The sequence below is a fragment of the Giraffa tippelskirchi genome, chromosome 7, assembly GCF_054371585.1.
Source record: "Giraffa tippelskirchi isolate mGirTip1 chromosome 7, T2T-mGirTip1v1.2.pri, whole genome shotgun sequence".
NCBI lineage: Eukaryota > Metazoa > Chordata > Mammalia > Artiodactyla > Giraffidae > Giraffa > Giraffa tippelskirchi.
This window is the reverse complement of record NC_137281.1, coordinates 106,558,662-106,579,881: the sequence shown is the minus strand read 5'-3', so window position 1 is coordinate 106,579,881 and position 21,220 is coordinate 106,558,662. Positions and strand designations below refer to the sequence as shown.

The 21,220-nt window shown below is 38.3% G+C and overlaps 1 protein-coding gene across 32 annotated transcripts in view; it reads right to left on the bottom strand.

Annotated features, from left to right (window-relative positions):
* Positions 1 to 21,220, bottom strand: part of FRMD6 (FERM domain containing 6) — a 384,502-nt gene that overhangs the window by 260,791 nt on the left and 102,491 nt on the right. For 21 of the 32 annotated variants that reach the window (XM_081507320.1, XM_081507319.1, XM_081507304.1 and 18 more), the window contains one exon: positions 6,515 to 6,581. The exons of 4 other annotated variants lie outside the window; for them this stretch is intronic. The gene's annotated coding sequence lies outside the window, so the exon portion shown is untranslated. The remainder of the gene's footprint in view (positions 1 to 6,514; positions 6,582 to 21,220) is intronic. 7 more of the 32 variants (XM_081507321.1, XM_081507308.1, XM_081507287.1 and 4 more) reach the window with 1 other exon arrangement.

Genomic DNA, 21,220 nt, shown 5'->3' with positions numbered 1-21,220 from the left:
GACAGAAGAAGTATCATGGGACAAAGACAGACCCAAGAAGCTTCTCACACAGGAAGCTGCTAATGCAGCCTTTCATTGCTCTGACTGGTGTCAACCCAAACCCTACCATGTTGGCTACATTCCTAAAGAGTTTCACAACTGCTTTGCCAAGTGGCAGATACTGCATTTTGGCAGAAAGGGGAAGACTATGTCACTGTGAGAACTTGGTATCTACCATCCATCCCACTTGCCTTTGACGCAGAGGTTGGAAAGCTGAAAGCTATGTTCTACAGGCTCCTTGTGGCCAGGGTATGGTTTGCAAATCATTCCTGCCTATAGATACATGTGTGGGAGATTTGGAAGATGGACATAAGGGTGGGACTGTTTTTCCTGCTGCTTCTACTCTGCTGTTGGCAGACAGGAGCTATTCTTCAGCAATGTCCCGGGGTCCAGGGTCCAGGCTTCAGTTGTGTGACTGCTGAGGGGCTATTCTGGTGGTGGTGGTGATTTCTGGGTTGTTTCATTGCTGCTAAGGTGATGTGTTCAGTCTAGTCCATGAACTTCTAGTCATATCCTGCTCCCGAGTAGCAGTAGGAGGCAGAGGGCGCTTCCCCTGGTAGGTCAGATAGTCATTTACCCTGGGGGTCAGCCAGGAGTCCTGACCTGCAGCCCCTTTCCCAACCTTCCCAACAATTTTGATATCTTCACACAGGCATCTTGTCTGTTTAGTATTTGCTGGTTGCTGTTTCTCTGACGAGGACCAAAAATCTAGTTTGTTTTCTTTCTGATGTCACTCTCCATAAATTTCTCAGGTGACTCAGGTGCCAGGACTTCTCAAATTTCAGTCACAGTCCTGAAGAGGTCAGGAATCACTCTCCAACAATTCTGAATGTACTGAAATCCTGGATTAAATTTCTTTCTGCTTCAGAAAGTGGATTGTGTTTCCCATGACTGAACCCTGACTCAGATCCTAATTTAAACCCAAGTCCTGAGTTTTTCTAGATAGTTTCTAAAACATTTCAGACCCTCACTGAAGTAGGGCTAATGCTATTATTTTTATTTACTTCTTATGCTAAGCTATCATTTTGGCATTTGATATTGAAGATAAAATTTTTAAATGGAAATGTTTGCTCTTTTCATATTTTAACAAAGATTTATTAGATGTCCTCTATGTTCAAGGCACTATATTAGACACCCAAGCACTATGACAACATGGCATAATGGAAATACCATGCACTCTTCATCAGGAATTGATTTTTGGCTTGCTCTATCCATGTGGTCTGGGGTAAATTACTTAATCTTTCCAAGTTTCAGTTTTATCATCAGGATGAACAGAGATACTAAGGATTGCCTCTAGAATTGTTCTAAAAGTTACATGAAACATAGATATACCCAAAACAATATGGAGTACATTAAAGGTGTTCAATAAATCTCAATTCCCTTCATTTTTCCTAAAACATGTAAAAATGAAATATTTATTAAAAAATAAATTTTGAGTAATCTTTAACAGTATTTGCCTGTCATTTTCAACCAAATTTTGTCATCTCCCTGATTAAAATCCTCTAAAATTTTCTCATGGTACTTAGAAAAAAATTCAAATTCCTTGCAAGCCTAGAAGGTCTTAACACCGAGAAATTCCAGATGTACAAGCTGGATTTAGAAAAGGCAAAGGAATCAGAGATCAAATTGCCAACATCATTGAATCATAGAAAAAGCAAGGGAATTCCAGAAAAACATCTACTTCTGCTTCGTTGACTACACTAAAGCCTTTGACTGTGTGGATCACAACAAACTAGAAAATTTTTAATGAGATGGGAATACCAGACCACCTTACCTGTCTCCTGAGAAACCTGTATGCAGGTCAAGAAGGAACAGTTAGAACCGGACATGGAACAAAGGGCTGGTTCAAAATTGGGAAAGGAGTACATCAAGGCTGTAATTTCTATGCAGAGTACACCAAGTGAAATACCAGGCTGGATGAATCACAAGCTGGAATCAACATTGCCAGGAGAAATATCAACAACTTCAGATATGCAGATGATACCAGTCAAATGGCAGAAAGTGAAGAGGAACTAAAGAACCTCTTGATGAGGGTAAAAGAGGAGAGTGAAAAAGCTGGCTTAAAACTCAACATTCAAGAAAAACTAAGATCATGGCATCTGGTCCCATCACTTAGTGGCAAATATATGGGGAAAAAGTGGAAACAGTGGCAGATTTTATTTTCTTGGACACCAAAACCACTGCAGAAGATGACTACAGCCATGAAATTAAAACATGCATACTCCTAGGAAGAAAAGCTATGACAAACTTAGCGTATTAAAAAGCAGAGACATCACTTTGCCAACAAAGGTCAGTATAGTCAAAGTTATGGTTTTTCTAGTAGTCATATACAGATGTGAGAGTTGGACCATAAGGAAGGCTGAGCGCCCAAAAATTGGTGCTTTCAAACTGTGGTGCTGGAGAGGACTCTTGAGAGTCCCTTGGACAGCAAGGAGATCAAACCAGTTGATCCTAAAGGAAATCAATCCTGAATATACATTTGAAAGACTGATGCTGAAACTGAAGCTCCAATACTTTGGCCACCTGATGCAAAGAACCTGCTTATGGAAAAGACCCTGATGCTGAGAAAGTTGAGGGAAGGAGGAGAAGGGGACGACAGAGGACAAGATGATTGGATGCATCACAGTCTCAATGGACATAAGTTTTGAACAAACTCTAGGAGATAGTGAAGGACAGGAAAGCCTGGCGTGCTGCAGTCCATGGGGTCACAAAGAGTTGGACACAGCTTGGAGACTGAACAACACATTCCCGTTATAGTTGTGTTGAGCCTATTTCTGTTCTTTAGACAGATTCTCCCACTTAGTAAGAATTTTTGTGGCATTCCTGAATTTTACTATTCCCAGGGATTCTCAATGAGCAGAGATGGAATAAAAGCTACAATTCTGACTCCCCGGGGAAAAAAACAGGGTATGGAAAAACCAGCAGAGTCCTTCTTCCAATCTGCCCTGTGGCAGTTCAAGCTTTGTTCTAGAGACATGAATTGAGGAGCCCCTCCATGGGCCCTGCAGGGAGTATGTGGCCTAAGGCCAAATGTGGTTGTGAGTTGCTTCAGTCCCCATTACACCATGTGCTCAGGCTGGCTCCAGCAAAAGGGCCTGCATCCTGTCCTGTGCCATGACAAGAGCCCCAATCAACATTTCAGGTGGTCAGTAAACAGCTCTAGGGAACATGTCGATCTGAGCCCAAAGTAGGCAAAACCATATAAGTCTATTGGAGGCAGCATCTCTTTTATGTCAAAAAAAGCACTAATCAAATTCAGATGGCCATCCCTGGCTAGACTTGTTTTTCCTCTCTATACTGAAATGATCTCCATTCTACAGTCTCTGCAACTTCCAACTCCTTTGAAAAATGGCGAGAGTTGACATTCCCATAACCATACTGCTTGCCTTCTGGTATACCCAGGGAAAAGCACAATTATAAGCTTCATTTGAACAAACAAATTAAAACATAATACAAATTGGGGCCAGTTCCTGGGAAAACAAGAGGGCCTGTTTTGCATATGCCCTAGTCTCTGTTACTGATTTACTGGCTGAATGGCCCACCCCAGAAAGCATTTGGAGAAGCCCACGTGCCAGAAAGCACTCTAACGCTTTTCAGTTTTCAATCAAGTGACTTGGAATCTTCCTTTGACAGAACACACTTACTGTAAGCTGGCCACTTATCCCAACCTAGGATACAACTTATCTGCAGCATAAGAGCTATAATAAAATCCAGCTTGAGTGACAGAGAAAACATAATCTAAGGGAGCTCAACCTGGAATCCAGATGTTATTAACTCATGTAGAGTATCTGTGTCTTTTATATCTTATACTTTTGCAAACAGTAGGTACCTAGTGTTTTCCCTCTTACCTTTCAAGTGCTGTGCCTATAGGAATGCAATCTGCAGAGTACGGCTTTAATTACATGGTCTTTGCAAGAACCCAGGTGACACTCCCTGAAACCTGAGATTTGGGCTTTAATAGATAACCCCCAATCCCAAATATTCACTCTGTACTTTTAGTCTTAAACATGTAGTTTCACAGGAATTACCTTGGAAAACTATGCTTTCAGCGTATTGGTTGGAGACCCGTTTCCTGAAGGTTATGATGTTTAAATTCAGCAGGGTAAAGTGAACTACTTCCGCTCACCTGCACTGTGACTCACCACTAAGACTACTCTTACAACTCCTCCTAGATAATATCTGGCACCCTCTAGGCACTGTTTTGAGCACTTAGCATGTATCATCTCACTTCAGTCTCACAATATCACTATGCAGTAGATATTATTATTATTATTATTCCATTTTACCCATGAGGCATAGAAAGTTCCAGTAGCTCATTCAGGAGTATACAGTTACACGTGGTGGAATCAGGATTTGAACCTAGGTAGGACACCAGGCTATTACCTACTGATACAGTCACTATTTTTAAATATGGTGCCATTTTACCCTCAAGCACCAATAGACCTGTGCAAGATATACACATGGAAGTAGATCATTACAGCCCTGGATTCTTAAACCGTTTGCTTCCTAGCAAACACTTCCTACACAGCAGGCATGCAGATACACAATAGATATAAGCTAAAAGAATACTGGATTGGATAGCTCCCTCTTCATATCCTTTCCCAGTTTTATTAGTCTTTGTTCTCTGCCTGGCCATGTAGTTTGCTCCTCATATGTCTCATTTTCAGGGGCATCTTCAGTTATTCATTCTCAATTGTTTCATGAATACACACATACTTGTCAACCTTGTATCCGGGTGCTGGGCTCAGAAAATATGGCACTAGATTTCAAAACACTACTGTTCTTTCATTTTCCTGTTATTTTCCCACTTGTCACTTCTTCCTTCATAGTTTCTTGGCTCTATGTCTAACTGTCCATTCTGTCAACTAAGCCCTGATCACAGCTCACTGGGCAGTGTTAACAGCCTTCTCCCTGCCCTCCACTCCCTCCAATCATCCTGCCTCTTGCTACCAGACTCCTCTCTGTTATATCACTCCTCCCACTCAAGTAGAGACAATTCATTGCTGATCCTATCAAAATCTGAACTCCTTTGCCTGACTTGTAAAGCCTCCATAATCTCACCCCACCCTATCCATTCAATTTTGTTTCCCACAAAGTCCTATACATACCCACTGAACCAATGAGGCTATTATCTTAACTGTAGAGGCAGCAATCTACCTGCCTCTACAATGACTATTTTTCCCACCTCGTATGACCTCCCCAATGCTTTAAGTCACCAGCTAGCTAAATTTTACATATCATTCAAAGGCCCAGCTCAAATCACAATCAGGAATTAAACATTCTCCACTGCTGCAGCACACCCTGATCACTTCTTTTTCTTACCTCCTATTACATTTACAAATTAACAGTAATTTAAATAACTGTGATTATGGGCTAAGCTCTGTTGAGCACTAACTATGTACCAGGTCCTATTGGGATAAGTAGTTTTATTATAAGTAGCTTTTCTAATTTTGTAGATGAAGAAACACAAGCACAAGGAAGACAGTACAATTCAGCTTCACACCTGACGGTTTGCTAATCATTTCATTTGTGTCATACTGCTCTGCCTAAACTAGCTTTACACTTCACCAAGAGCAGAGACTAAGATTCATATTTATTCCATGTCTTCCACACAATTTGTGGAGTCTGCATGCCTTGTGAGTCATCAGGACTCTTGGTTCGTTGGTTGTACATACTGATGTTACACAACTTTTAAAATTCCTACCCTGTAAGAGTGGCACCACTGTTTGTATAAGGTGCAAATAAATACTAAACAAACCCTTTAGAGAAGAGCAATGAGTGGTTTGGGACAATTCATAGTCTACAAATGGCCTTAAGTGATTCTGTCTAACTTACCCTTACTGCATCTATCCTTTATATGCTTAGAAACACATTAAAGATGGGAGACCATGGATGAGTTGTCAGCAATCAATGACAAAATGAATTAGAATGTTTTGAGGGTTGCAGGAAAGGTTATTAATTCTATCCTGGTCAAGAACTGGATCTTCTGTTTTTATTGAAAATCAGGAGGCAGCAATATTTCCCCAAGTAACCAAGTACTTGCACCACAATATGATGGAATTTCCCCAAATTCTTCTAGCACTTTTTTTCCCCTTTAACAACTATAACTGGTATAGATATAACTTCAGCAAAGATAAACAGCACAGCAAAGACAGGAAAAGATTATGACTTAGACTGAAGCTTTAATACTTTTATTAAAGTCATAATTATTTCTGATATTCAGCATAGGCGTAATTTCCAGTTTCTCATTTCTACACCCACTGTATGAAGAGCACCACATGGAAGAATTCCTGAGATTCCTCTCCCTCTTACTTCAAATCAAAGCTTCAACAAAAGCCAAAACAAAAGAAAAAAATTTATTTCAAAGTTCTTATATTGGCTCAAGCGCAATTCATGAATTCCTGAGCAAACTCTCATAATCAACAAAGAAACAAATTTTTAAAAACAACTTATCAAATAAGAAAACTTATCTTACCGAAGTCATGCTAGTTGAGTTTCCACTGACTACTGCTCACTTTCCCTGATGCCAGCACTTTTCTTAACTTGGAAAAAAAAAAAATAGATAAGAAGAAAGAAAATCATTCATGTATCTTGTCTGTCTATGTAATTTCTTAACACCTCAGCTTATCAGGATTTCCTTCATTTTCTTTCATTTTCCTGTCAGGATTTCCTTCAGATTCCTTTATCAGGATCAGAAATGAGATACATGGCCATATAATAATTCCAGTTTTAGAGATAAGCTGTCAAAAAGCATTCTCTTGGAGAAGTCAGTTTTCAAACTAAAGTTACTCACCGAAAACATGATTTCTCATTAAATGACATTTTATATATTTCTCCTTAATTACCAAAAAAAAAAAAAAAAAAACAAAAAACCACCAGCTCACAGTGGATAACTTGGAACATATTCCTCCTCCCTCTTTTATCAGTCTTTATCTAATTTCAGTTTTTAGATCCAAGTAAATCATTTTTCAATAGTAGGTATTAAGTTTTGCATACAGCTTTGGAATCACATTTAAAACTATTATTTTTTATATTTTGAATAGTGTCCAGTGCTCTCTGCAAGTCATTTTGTGTATGTGTTTCCTTATACAAATTCATCTGTTGATCAATTGGACAGGAAATTCAGATAATGTTTTTCAAGAAAAGGCCATGCAAGATATATTTATAGCCTCCCTGTAAATCTGAAAATCAATTTCTACAGCCTTTGAATGTAAACATCATGTTGGGTGAATGTGGAATTCTTGAGCCACAACCTTGTCTTCTGGAACAGTTCTCAGGGTTGAGAAAGTCTGAGCCCAACTTGATGTTTATTTCATTAGTAACCTGTTCACATCTATCTAAATGCCTGAAAGATTCTTTTTTAACTTGAAAACTCAAGTATTGATATTTTAAAAAATATGTCTCTATATGGGTCTGGTCATTTTACTTTTGTCTCAAATCTTCTCCAGCTCAGAATAGTTTTCTTCTGACATGTGCTTGACTGCTGTTTCCAGTATTTTGTTCCATTTCTTCATTGGGAATAAATGTAATTCTCAGATTAGATCTGTGTTTTCTGTCTTCTCTCTCAACATTTTCATCTTGGTCCTTTCCCTTATTTTGTCTTCTACTTTACTGATTTGATTTGTGCTATGTCTTTTCTGTATTGACACTCTTTCATACAGGTGTTTAATTCTATTATACTTTTGGCATATTCGCCCTCATTTCTCATTTCAGCCTTTGTAAATCTTACTTCATCCCAATCTGTTTTCTCCAGATGGCCCCTGACTCTGATCTCATTGTGGCTAGGCCTTCCCACATCTTTCTGAGACAACCAAAAATATGTCTGCTAAAATGTTTCTCTCCTTCCTGGAGAAATTTATTTTCAGTGATATAATCTCGCTTCAAGTTTTAACAGAAAGGCTTCCTTTCCTTTATCTTGCAGTATTCTTTCCTTAGGCCCCTTTGGGCATTTTTCTGTCTCTCTGCAAAAGAGAACAGTATGTTCCAGCCTGGCACTTGCTAGTAGACAGTCCTGATGAAGTCTTTTTTGTCCCTCAGTTTTACTTGGGCACAAGTAAAGCGGATCTGAAGGGCACACTGACTCACAGAAGTGCCCACCTCCTCTTTCAGGATCTGACAGATACTTAGCTATTGTGGACTGGAGAAGGAAATGGCAACCCACTCCAGTGGGTTGCCTAGAGAATCCTATGGACATCTCTGGGCATTAGATTGGGGCTGTTGCTCTAACTGCTGTAATTTCCTACTAGCAGGAGACACTAGTAGGAGACAACAGAGTCTGCTGTTCCATTTTAAAGGGTAGCACATAAAATCACATGCCCTCCAAGCATGCACTGTCCTCCCCCTTCTTCTTGTCTCTCTCCAATTTACAGTACTTTTTTAAAAAAGAAATTATTTATTTGGAGGCAGCTTGCAAAATCTTTGTTGCAATGCACAGGTTTGGTTGCCCCACCACATGTGGAATCTTAGTTCTCTGACCAGGAATTAAATTTGCGTCTCCTGTGTCAGAAAGTAGATTCTTAACTACTGAGCCACCATGAAAGTCCCTACGGTACTTTTTATTGTTTTTTAATTTAAATTCATTTATTTTTAATTAGAGGATAGTTGCTTTAAAATATCCTACAGTACTTTTTATTACACAGCTAGCCCTTCCAGGACACAACCTACCTCTACTTGTCTCCATCTACATCCTGCCTGGCTGTGGACTGGGAGCCATAGTCTTTTAAGGGATGTGGGAGGAGAAATTGATGGGTTGAGTGGGAGGTTTGACTCTGGACATGACTCTGGCTGGCTCAGAAGACAGTTTCTTCCCAGTTGGAATGTTTGCTTTTCTGGTCAGTGTATCTCCAAGTTCCTAAAGCAGTTGGGAGCAAATGATGGGGGCCAGGTATACTTGCTTTCCATTCTCCTTGAGCACCAACTGGTCTTCTCTGGTTCAGTGTGTGAGCCATGCATCTTGTAATCTTGAGAATATGCTTCTCAATCCATCCTATTGACAAAATTACAGTAGTAGACATTCCCTATGGATTTAAGCACATGGTCTTTCTCCATCTTAAATTTACATTTATTTTCCTTCCTTTTCTTCACTCTTTCTGTGCAGTTTCATTGGTATTTTAGGATGAAACATCTCAAATATTACCTGTCTCCACCTATGATGACCAGAGAAGTTTGTAAATAAAAAAATTGTAATATTGCTAGCTAAAATGTACAGGTAGTCCATAATAGCATATCTATATTAGGTTTTGAATGCAACACAAGGGAAACACAGAGAGATTTTCTCATCACTTACAGATTCAAAGGACATAGATAAGGATGTACTGTATAGCACAGGGAATTCAACTCAATACTCTGTAATGACCTCTGTGGGAAAAGAATCTAAAAAGGAGTGGATATATGTATATGTATAATGATTTACTTTGCTATACAGCAGAGACTAACACAACATTGTAAATCAACTTTGTTTCAATAAAAATTTTTAAATTAAGTTAAAATAAAAAAAAAGGACAGATAAATCATTAATTATGCTAATAGCACCATAATGGCTCATGCTTTAGGCAGAGAGACAGTGAAAACTACAAGATGCAAAGTGACCACAACCTTTCCAGACCTAGGGGTAAGAACATTCTCTGAAGTTGAGAGTGTTAACAATTTAGAATGGGTGAAATCAGCCCCCTGCAAAAGTTACTCCTGAGATTACAGTGTTTCCCAATTCTACAGAAAGGAGAACAGCTTGTTCATTCAATTGAAACAAGAAAATTGAAGTGTTTCTCAATACCCAAAAAAGAGCCAGTCTGATCCATATACATTCTTAGGATTTGAATGTTGTTAATGTCACTCAACTTATAACCAAGGAAAGTGCATATTCTCTTGATGGAGGAAATAATGAAAAATAGTTAGTCTGTTTGGACTCTAGGAAAGGGGGAAGCAGAGAATAGGAATCTGTCGGTGAGTTTTTAGCCCTGCATAAAAGACAGAACATGTTCTGGATCTGAACCAGGCAGAATTGTTCTGGCTAGCTTAACAAGCATTGTCATTCTTTTGGCAAGTACATCCCCATACTGGAAAAGGAGATGATCAGAACTGATGACTCTATTACTAAAACCATCTAGATCCTTTATTCTGAGCCAGTAAGCAAGTTCTCACTTTCCATATGAGGCTTTCTCTCAGTTGAGGGAAAAAATCTGGGCAGGAAGAATGTGGCTTTAATGCTGAATAGAAAACAGACCCTAATTCTGGAGTTCAGTGTTAACATCTTGACTCCAGCCATAGTTATTTGATATAGAGAAATGACCCAAGCTATGAGAAACATATTCCACATGAATTTTTTTTGGCCTGTTTTTCCTATATCCAAATGCCTTCTGTGATCCCCCATTGCCTTCAAACTCAATTCCAAATTTGAGTATTACTCTTAAGATGCTTCTCAAACTTATCCTCCATGCTTTATAGTCTGGCCCATCCTGATGTCTTCCCAAACATCTACATTCATTCCCTCTTCCCTACCTTTGATCATACTTTCTCTTCCTTGGAATGCCCTCTCTCTTCTTCTCCACTAACCAAAATCTCATTGGTTCCAGGGTAAGTTTAAGTCCACCTTTCACCATAAAAACTTCTCCAGCTACACTAGACCCACTAGTTTCTGCATTTCGGATATACTGCCTAGCATTCTGAGGCTTAACTTTTCCTTTCTAGTCTTAAGTTGTCATTGTAGATTCCTACTGACTTCATTATTACTGCATTCTCTTCTCTGTTATCTAAGCTGAATAAAACTGTATTACATAGTGTTTAACTATTTGTGTATGTAAAGAATCTGCCTGCAATGCAGGAAACCCAGGTTCGACCCCTGGGAAGTTCCTCTAGAGAAGGGAATGGCAACCTACTTCAGTATTCTTGCCTGGAGAATCCCATGGACAAAGAAGCCTGATGGGTTACAGTCCATGGGGTTGTAAAGAATTGGACATGACTGAGCAACTAACACCACTACACTACACTACTAGTCTCTCAAATTTCTAAAGGCAGGGAAATTTCTGAACTCCCTTCTGAACTATCCTTACTGTGCTAATCACAGTGATGCCAACAAACAAGCACCCAAGAGTTTTCTTTAATGAAATGAAATTTAAATCCGTCCACATTGTTAAAATCCAGACCTGGCTGTGATCTACTGTGTGACTCTTTGCAGTGAAGTGGGTGGTATTCTCCATCTTTCCTGAGGCTGAACACATGGCACCGTGATTAAGAGTATGGGTTCTGAGTTCAGAGAATCCCTGGATTCAAATCTCTGCTTTTTTTCCTCCACATTCTTATGGCAAGCTTATTTGATTCTCTAAGCCAGGATATTCTCATCTCTAAAATGGGTAGGTCACAGGGCTTTGATTAAGATTAAATGAGATGATGTCAGTGACGTGTTTAGCACAGCACCCCACACATGGAAGAATAGTTCCAAGGGATGCTTTTATCTGTGTCACTCCTTGAAACTCTGGCATAGCTCTAGGAGAGGAGAAATTTTATTGCCTAAAATCTGAAGGCTTACTGGGATAAAAGAAAAAAGTAATCAAAGCATCAAAATTAGCCATCAGACCAGGATTATCAGTCCTTGGTAATAAGTGAGAGACAAAGATGCTGTCACTTCACATGTGTGTGGCTGGAAGAGACAGAGTAAGGGGAGAGACTATTGCTATAGGAAGGCAGAAAATTCCTTGAGATGTAGCCCAAAGCCCATGCCCTAACCGGGGACATCAGTCCAGAACCAGCCAGAGGTATTTGAGGAGACTCCAGACAGTGTCTTCAAATGGTATGAGTACTGGTTCCAACCTGTTCAAGTTTCCTCAACCAAGGGTGTGTCAAACAGGAAAAACAAGAGTCCTTCTGGAAATGTGAAGCATCGTGCTCACTTACTGGCCCAATCGCTCTAGACGGTCAGAAGCTGTAATAACTGAAGTTGAGCTGTCAGGTTCAGAGTCAGCTGGGCAAGCAGAGGAGCAGCAATGGTGGTAGCTGCTTAGGGTTGGAGTTGGAAACTGCAGCAGACACTAACCACCGGCTAGGTAAAGATTGCCCTTCACTGGAAGCCTTTTAAAATGAAATGGGGTATGAAAACAAACCAAAGTAAAACTGAGAGGTAGGTGGCTGAGAGCCACATAGAAGCATGATTTAAGGCCAAGTCCTGATTGTCCTTAATGGTATGGCCCCAGGAACCTGTGGTTGTAGATAATTATCCTAGAGTTGGGGAGCATAAGCACAGGACTGGCAGGGCATAATCTCAGGCCCTCGCTTTTTCCCAGTGCCTCCACTGTTGGTCTTGGTGCCCTCATTTGGATGGCCTCCAAAATGACTTAACTCATTATACTTAATTTGAAAATTATTTCCCAAACTGCTCAAGGGTTTCAACTCATAAGTGTTCTAGGGGTAGCCATTAGGTCTTATCACATGCAGGGGCAAATATTCTCCCTACAGAAGCATACAGTACGTTATTCTTAATGAATTTGATAACAGACTTAAAACACAGTCTGGGGATTAACTTGCTAAAGTGGTTAAACAAAGATTCTTGGCACCTGAGTGCTTGAGTACTAAGGACATTTCAAAGATTCACACGACTCCAGTCAAACCAAAAACCTGGGTGAGGGGAACTGGGCTGCTCTGAATTCTTGGCGGGGCTGTGAGTCTATGTTCAAGTGAGCTGAGGACAAGACTCAGGAACTGAAAAGGAAGGTCCCTGCTTTTCATCCTAGAACAAGTATTTCTCTCAGGGCTAAAACCATTCCTTCAGCAGTCAAGCAAAGGAAAGGGGTCCACAGAACACCCGGATATTCTGAAATTTCACAAGCACCTTCATGTAGTTCTTCAGCCTACATTACTCTGGACCCTGGGAGGCCCTTTGGATCTGGTAAACTGTGTCCTTTTCTTATAGGAAATGTTCTTATATTAGTCCCTGGGTAACTTCCACTTATACTTTTTTTAAAAAAAAAAACTCTTACTATTTGAATGTGGATCTCCCAGAGCAATTTTCTCAGGTTCTTATTATTTATCTACCATTTTCCATCACTGTTGTTTTCTTTGCTGTTGTTGTTTCACTTGCTGGGAGGTTTCTACAACTTTATCTTTTGAATCTTCTTTTAACACAAATATTTTAAAATTTCAGTTTATCATACCTTCATTTTCCAAGAGTTCTGAATGCATTTTTAAAAATTAATAAGCATTTTATAGTGATAATATAGTTTTGTTAGGGATACATAACAATCATAAAATGTGTATGCCTTTAATAACAGAGCTTCAGGATACACAGAAAAAAAAGGACAGAATTAAGGAGAACATGGCCGCACAATTATATCAAGAGATTTTAGCATCAATCAGTATGCAATTCAGAGAAAAATGAGATAAAACATCTGCATAGACACAGAAGATATGAACAACACTATCAATCACCACCTAATTGACATTTATGAAACACAGCATCAATCAACTGCAGACTATGTATTCTCTTCAAGTGTACAGAGTACCTTCACAAAGATAAGCCATACGCTGGACAATAAAACAGGTTAATACGTTTTACAGGACTGAAATGTGCAGAGTGTATTTTGTGGCCACAGCAGAACTAAATAAGAAATCAATAACAATATAGTATCTAGGAAAACCCCAGATACCTAGAAGTTAAACACCCTCCTAAATAATTCATGTGTCAAAGACAAAATCATAAAGGCAATTAGGAAATATTTTGAGTGGGATGAAAATGAATTCAGCTAAAAGAGCTTTAAAATGTGTATATTATAAAAGGAGAAAAAGTGTAAAAATCAGAGAATGTAACAGATAAGGACAGAAATTAGTGGAGTAGAAAATAGATAAAACAGAAAATTATCAAAGCCAAAATTTGGTTTTTAAAAGAGCAATAAGACTGACAAAGCCCAAGCCAGATTGATTGAGAGAAAGAGAGTGCAAGTCACTAAAATAATGGTAAAGAGGGGGCTTATCGCCACAGATCCACAGGCATTTAAGGATAAAAATAATAATATGAAAAACTTAATGCCAACAAATTCAACTATTTAGATTAAGTGAAAATTCTTGAAAAATATAATTTACCAAAATTGATACCAAAAAAACCAGAATATCTGAATAGTCCTTTATATAAAAATTGAATTTCTTACAAAAATCTTCCCCAAAATAAAACTAGGTGCAGATTATTTTAGTGGTGAATTCAACATTCATAGAAGAAATAATACCAATCTTACACAAACATCTTCAGAATATAGAGGAGACAACATTGCCCAGCTTATTTTATGAAGCCAGAATAACCCTAACACAAAAAACAGACCCAAAAATCACAGAAAAAAAATTAAAGACCACTCTCTCTCATGTACACAGATAAAATTTCTTAATATTAGCAAATTAAATTCATAAATATTTTAAAAGAATATTACATCACGATCAAGCAGATTTTATCCCCCAAATCAAGATTGGTTTAACATTTAAAAAATTAATGTAATTTACCATGATTATGATATTAACAAAATAAAGGAGAAAAACCATTTCAGTGTATGAAAAAGTATGCAAAATTCAATACCTATTGATGACTATAGAAAGAAAAAGCAAAACTCACTACAGCCTGGGAGGCAGGGAATTTCCTCAAACTGATAAAAATCATCTTTAAAAAAAAAAAACTCTACAGCTAACATCATGGTGGTAAAAAACTGAATTGTTCCCCCTAAGATTTGAGAACAAAGCAAGAATACACCACTTCTATTCAACATTGTACTGGAGGTTCTAGAAATAAGGCCAAAACCAAAAAAGGGGGAAAAAAGAAAAAAACTGCAAAAAAAGAAGTAGAACTGTCCTAATTTTCAGATGATATGATGGTTTACATAGGAAATCTACAAAATGCCTGTTAGAGTTAGTAAGTGAATTTAGCAAAATCACAGGATACAATGCTGACACACAAACTTTTTTATTTACTGATAGATAATTTTTATATATTATATACTTATAACTAATGATTTAAATATAAACTTTCAAAAAATTGAATTTTTAGTAGTGCCAAAAAAATCAAATAGGAGTAAATCTGACAAAATATTTCTATCTAAGACCTCTGCACTGATAACTATGAATCATTGCTGACAACAATTAAAGATGACTGCAATAGAAAGATAAATGATATTCATGGACTGGAGGATTGAACATGTTTATTATGATAGCAATTATCCCCATATTGATTCAAGGAAATCCCTACCAAAATCCCAGCAAACTATTTCGCAGAAATTGACAAATCCATTATAAAATGTACATGGAATTACAAAGAACCTGGAATAATCGCAGTACTTTTTAAAAAAAAGAAGAATAAAGTTGGATTCCTTAATTTTAAGAATTACTACAAAACTACAATAATAATAAGAGTTTTATACTGGTGAAAAGATAGACACATAAATCAATAAATAGAATAGAGAATTCAGAAATAAACCTATACATATATGATCAAATAATTCATGACAAAAGTGCCAAATGATTCACAGGGAAAGAAAAATCTTTTCAACAAATACTGCCAGATCAACTGGGTATAGACATAGAAAAAAAAATGAATATCAATCCTCATCTCACACCACACACAAATGCTAACACAAAATACTAGATCACAGACCTAAATGTAAGACCTTAGAGTATAAACCTTATCAAAAACATATAGGAGAAAACCTTTGTGATCTTGTAATAGGCAAAGGCTTCTTAGTACTCACAAAGCATAAATCACAAAAGAAAGAAATCGATAGACTGAACTTTTTCAAATGTAAAAGTTTCTGCTCTTCAAAAGAAGTTAAATATGCAAATACAAGAAAATATTTACAACCCATATAAAAGGTCTGTATCCAAAGTATATAAAAAAATTCTTATAAATCAATATCAAGACAGCCTACTTTTAAAAGTGGATGAAAGATGTGAACAAGCATTTCATTAAATATGACATTCAAATAGCCAGTAAGCACATGGAAATGTATTCAACATCATTATTCATCAGGAAAATGAAAATTAAAACTGCAGTGAAGTTTTATACACCCATTAGAATGACTAAAATTTAAAAGCCTGACCATATCTAGTCTGGAGAGGATATAGAGCAACTGGAACTCTCATACACTGTTGACAGAATGTAAAAGTACAACCACTTTGGAAAACAGTTTGAAATGATCAAACACTTACCAAACAACCAGCCATTCCACTTTCAGATATTTACCAAAGTGAAATGAAAACAAGTGTCTATGCAAAGGCTTAAACATGTTCACTGCAACTTTTTTGGTAATTGCCCAGAATTAGAATCAATCCAAAAGTCCATCAACATGTGAACGGGTAAACAAGTTATAGATATCCATATTAATGAAAATTACCCAGCAATCAAAAGGAACAAACTGTTGATAAATGCAGTATCATGCTGGAATGATCATGCTGGAAGAAAACAGACAAAAAAAGAGTATCTGTGTGACTCCATTTACTTAGAATTCTAGAAAGTGCAACTTACAGTTTCAGTTTAAAAAGAAATCATGGTTACCTGGAGATAGGAGTAGAGAGAAGAATAGAATTACAAAGGAGTCTGAGGAAACTTTTAGGACTGATAGAAATATACATTTTCTTGACTCACAACAGTTTCATGTGTGCTACAAATTTCAAAGTCAAACTGTACATTTTAAATATGCAGTTTATTTTCCATAATAATAAATAAATTTATAATACGGCAAAAATAAAACCAGAAACAACTATTCTAGTGGGTCAAAAAATTAAAATAGCATTTTTTTTCTTTTTCACCAAATGATAATGTGTTCATTTTCTAAGAATGTTAATTACACTTTTCTTCCTATTTCCCATCTGTTCCTTACATTGTTTCCCATTCTTCGGTTTCTTTTTTTCCTTTTTATTTTGGTTTCCTTTTTAAAATTGTCATTTTTTTAATTTCTGGTGGATTGGTATTTAATTTTGGTTGATTGGAAGCATTGTGTGTGTAGCAAAAGATGAGCTTAATCGCAAGTAGATTTCTTCATTTAATGATCTAGCAAGGATCCAGCGTTTTGTTGGTGGAATCCTAAATTTCAGTTTCTGCAGGCCAGTCAGTTCTCCTGGGCTTGCCTATCTCCCTAGAGAGGAATCCTCTGGCCTCCAGCTCCATGTATGTGACCCTGGCTGCCCGCATTCTGATATCAAGTTGGATGAGGTGGTAAGATCCTTCTGCAGCTCTTCCTTCTTGTTTACAGACTGCCCCCTGCTCCCTCTCACTACCACCCCAGGTTCTGTCTGAAGCTCCCAAGTGCTGAGCCACTCAGACCACACCCCTTGAGGTAGTGTAGGATCCCTGCCTTTGGCTATGATGGGGAAGGTCAGCTGCATAGACTAGGGGAGGGGTTAGTTTTTGCTAACCTACTCACAGCTCTACCCCCATCCCTGTCTTCAGAAAAACCTGACTGTCTAATTCTCCAGCCTTTCTCCAGCACAAATTAGCTGGCTTTAAACACACATTCTGCTTTCTGTGTTCCAAGCTAGATACCACTTTCTCTTTTTTCCGTCTTCCAAAAATGTATCTTCTCTGCTGTTGTTTCTTCTCTTATGTAAAGTATTTACACATACTTTATTCCTTCACTGTCATTAAAGTTGAGGTTTGGTTGGAGCAGAGATAAATATTAGTAGTATAACTGCTCTCTATTGAAACCTCAAGGAAAAAATGATTTTAATATTGAAGTACAAGAGGTTATTGTGGGCAGTGAATCAATACACCCTCTCCAAAGGCCATCCATGTGTCTGGTGGAGAGCCAGGAGTTAGAAGCCCAGAAGCCTGTCTGTGTGCAGCATGCTCACTGGGACTTCTCACCGATACCAATTTAAGACCATTGTTAAGGATTTCTGGCAATGTCAACACCACTTTCTGTTTCAATGTTTCCCTAGAGCCTCCCAGAATCTTTCCTGTGGATTGATTCTGGGCATTTATTTTTATTATTTGGGGAAGGGGTCATATATTTTTAATGTGGAAACAGCAAGGCTTTTAGAGGCATAAGAAATACTTTCAGTCAGTTGTTGCTGTTAGTCTCTCAGTCATGTCCAACTCTTTGTGACCCCATGGACTGTAGCCCACCAGGCTCTTCTATCCATGGGATTCAGGCAAGAACGCTAAAGTTGGTTGCCATTTCCTTCTCTGGGGTATCTTTCCAACCCAGGGATCAAACTCCAGGTCTCCTGCATTCTTTACCATCTAAGCCACCAAGGAAGCCCAGGGTAGTATTCTTTACTAACCAGCTGACAGAATGGAACTGAAAAAATTCATATCAGTTCAGTTCACTTAGTTGTGTCTGACCCCTTGTGACCCCCTGGACTGCAGCACACCAGGCTTCCCTGTCCATCACCAGCTCCCAGAGCCAAGTCATGTCCATTGACTTAGTGATGCCATCCAACCATCTCATCCTCTGTCGTCCCCTTCTCTTCCCACTTTCAATCTTTCCCAGTGTCAGGGTCTTTTCCAATGAGTCAGCTCTTTGCATCAGGTGGCCAAAGTATTGGAGTTTCAGCTTTAGCATCAGTCCTTCCAATGAATATTCAGGACTGATTTCCTTTATGTCTGACTGGTTTGATTTCCTTGCAGTCCAAGGGACTCTCAAGAGTCTTCTCCAACACCACAGTTGGAAAGCATCAATTCTTCAGCACTCAGCTTTCTTTATAGTCCAACTCTCAGATCTATGACTACTGGAAAAACCATAGATTTGACTAGACAGACCTTTGTCAACAAAGTAATGTCTCTGCTTTTTAATATGCTGTCTAGGTTGGTCATAGCTTTTCTTCCAAGGAGCAAGTTTTTTTTTTTTTTTTTTCCTGGCTGCAGTCACCATCTACAGTGATTTTAGAGCCCCCCAAAATAAAGTCTCTCACTGTTTCCATTGTTTCCCCATCTATTTGCCATGAAGTGATAGGACTGGATGCCATGATCTTAGTTTTCTGAATGTTGAGTTTTAAGCCAACTTTTTCACTCTCCTCTTTCACTTTCATCAAGAGGTTCTTCAGTTCCTCTTTACTTTCTGCCATAAAGGTGGTATGATCTGCATATCTGAGGTTATTGATAGTTCTCCTGGCAATCTTGATTTCAGCTTGTGCTTCATCCAGCCTGGCATTTCACATGATGTACTCAGCATATAAGTTAAACAAGCAAGGTGATGATATGCAGCCTTGACGTACTCCTTTCCCTCTTTGGAACCAGTCTGTTGTTCCATGTCCAGTTCTAACTGTTGCTTCCTGACCTGCATACAGATTTCTCAAGAGGCAAGTCAGGTGGTCTGGTATTCCCTTCTCTTTAAGAATTTTCCACAGTTTATTGTGATCCACACAGTCAAAGGCTTTGGCATAGTCAATAAAGCAGAAATAGATGTTTTTCTGGAACTCTCTTGCTTTTTTGATGATCCAATGGATGTTGACAATTTGATCTCTGGTTTTCTGGCTTTTCTAAATCCAGCTTGAACATCTGGAAGTTCACGGTTCACGTATTGCTGAAGCCTGGCTTGGAGAATTTTGAGCATTACTTTGCTAGCGTATGAGATGAGTGCAATTGTGCAGTAGTTTGAACATTCTTTGGCATTGACTTTCTTTGGGATTGGAATGAAAACTGACCTTTTCCAGTCCCGTGGCCACTGCTGAGTTTTCTGACAATAGGGAAAACCACTAGACCATTCAGGTATGAACTAAATAAAATTCCTTATGATTATACAGTGGAAGTGACAAATAGATTCAAGGGATTAGATCTGATAGAGTGCCTGAAGAACTATGGATGGAAGTTTGTGACATTGTATAGGGGGCAGTGATCAAGACCAAACCCAAGAAAAAGAAATGCAAAAAGGCAAAATGGTTGTCTGAGGAGGCCTTATAAATAGCTGAGAAAAGAAGGGAAAGGCAAAGGAGAAAAGAAAAGAAATACCCATTTGAATGCAGAGTTCCAAAGAATAGCAAGGAGAGATAAGAAAACCTTCCTCAGTGATCAATGCAAAGAAATAGAAGAAAACAATAGAATGGGAAAGACTAGAGATCTCTTCAAGATAATTAGAGATATCAAGGGAACATTTCATGCAAAGATGGGCACAATAAAGCACAGAAATGGTATGAACCTAACAGAAGCAGAAGATATTAAGAAGAGGGGGAAGAATACACAGAGGAACTATACAAAAAAGATCTTCATGACCCAGATAACCATGATGGTGTGATCACTCAGCCAGAGCCAGACATTCTGGAATGTGAAGTCTAGCAAGCCTTAGGAAGCATCACTACGAACAAAGCTAGTGGAGGTGATGGAATTCCAGTTGAGCTATTTTAAATCCTTATAGATGATGCTGGGAAAGTCCTGCACTCAATATGCCAGCAAATTTGGAAAATTCATATAGAAAAAGTAAAATATTCTTGTGAATACAGTTGATGTGCGGTAAGAAAAGTTGTCCTTTTTTTTATTTCCAACTTATCCCAAACCAGGTAGTCTTGTAAGCAGTGTGTGCTGAAAAAGACATGGCAAATATTAAATTGTATTTTTATAACAAACTAGCAAGGTAGGTTAGTACTGTCATGCCACATATTATGAACAAGGAAATGAAGCTACAAAGTGATTAAGTTACTTGCCTAATGTCACTCAGCAAGTCATGGCACAAATGAGACTGGAAATCTTGGCCTCTGGATTTTCAACTTGTTTCTTCATCAGTCAACCTTTCTTTCTTTCTTTTTTTTGTAAGGAAAATTGACTTATAGGTCAATCTCCAATTCCATTTCCTAAGAAGTTTACACTGATAAACCAAATGCAGAATGGTCCAAGAGGAAGCTTTTCTTCATTTATAGGCACATTGTTCTGATGAAGCAATTCAGAAAACATACACACATTGATATCCAGCAGTGATCCTCACCTCTCCATTACCAGGAACCAGGTAGGTGGGGTCTACACACATTTGATCTCAATGAACAATTGCTGCACATAGGTCCAGAAGAAGGGGAAAGCCCCAGCCCAAAGCCTCAAACTCAAGAAGGATCCAGCTCCTCCTGAAGCCAGTTCAAGCAGGCACATGCCTAAGAAAATCCTTGCCAAAGGAAGAGTCACTGAGACACATAACCACACCCTCATCATCCTTATCACTCACAAGGGTCCTAATCATATATCAGCTCATCTCCACTCAGGACAACTCCATGAGACAGATATTATTGATACCATTCCATT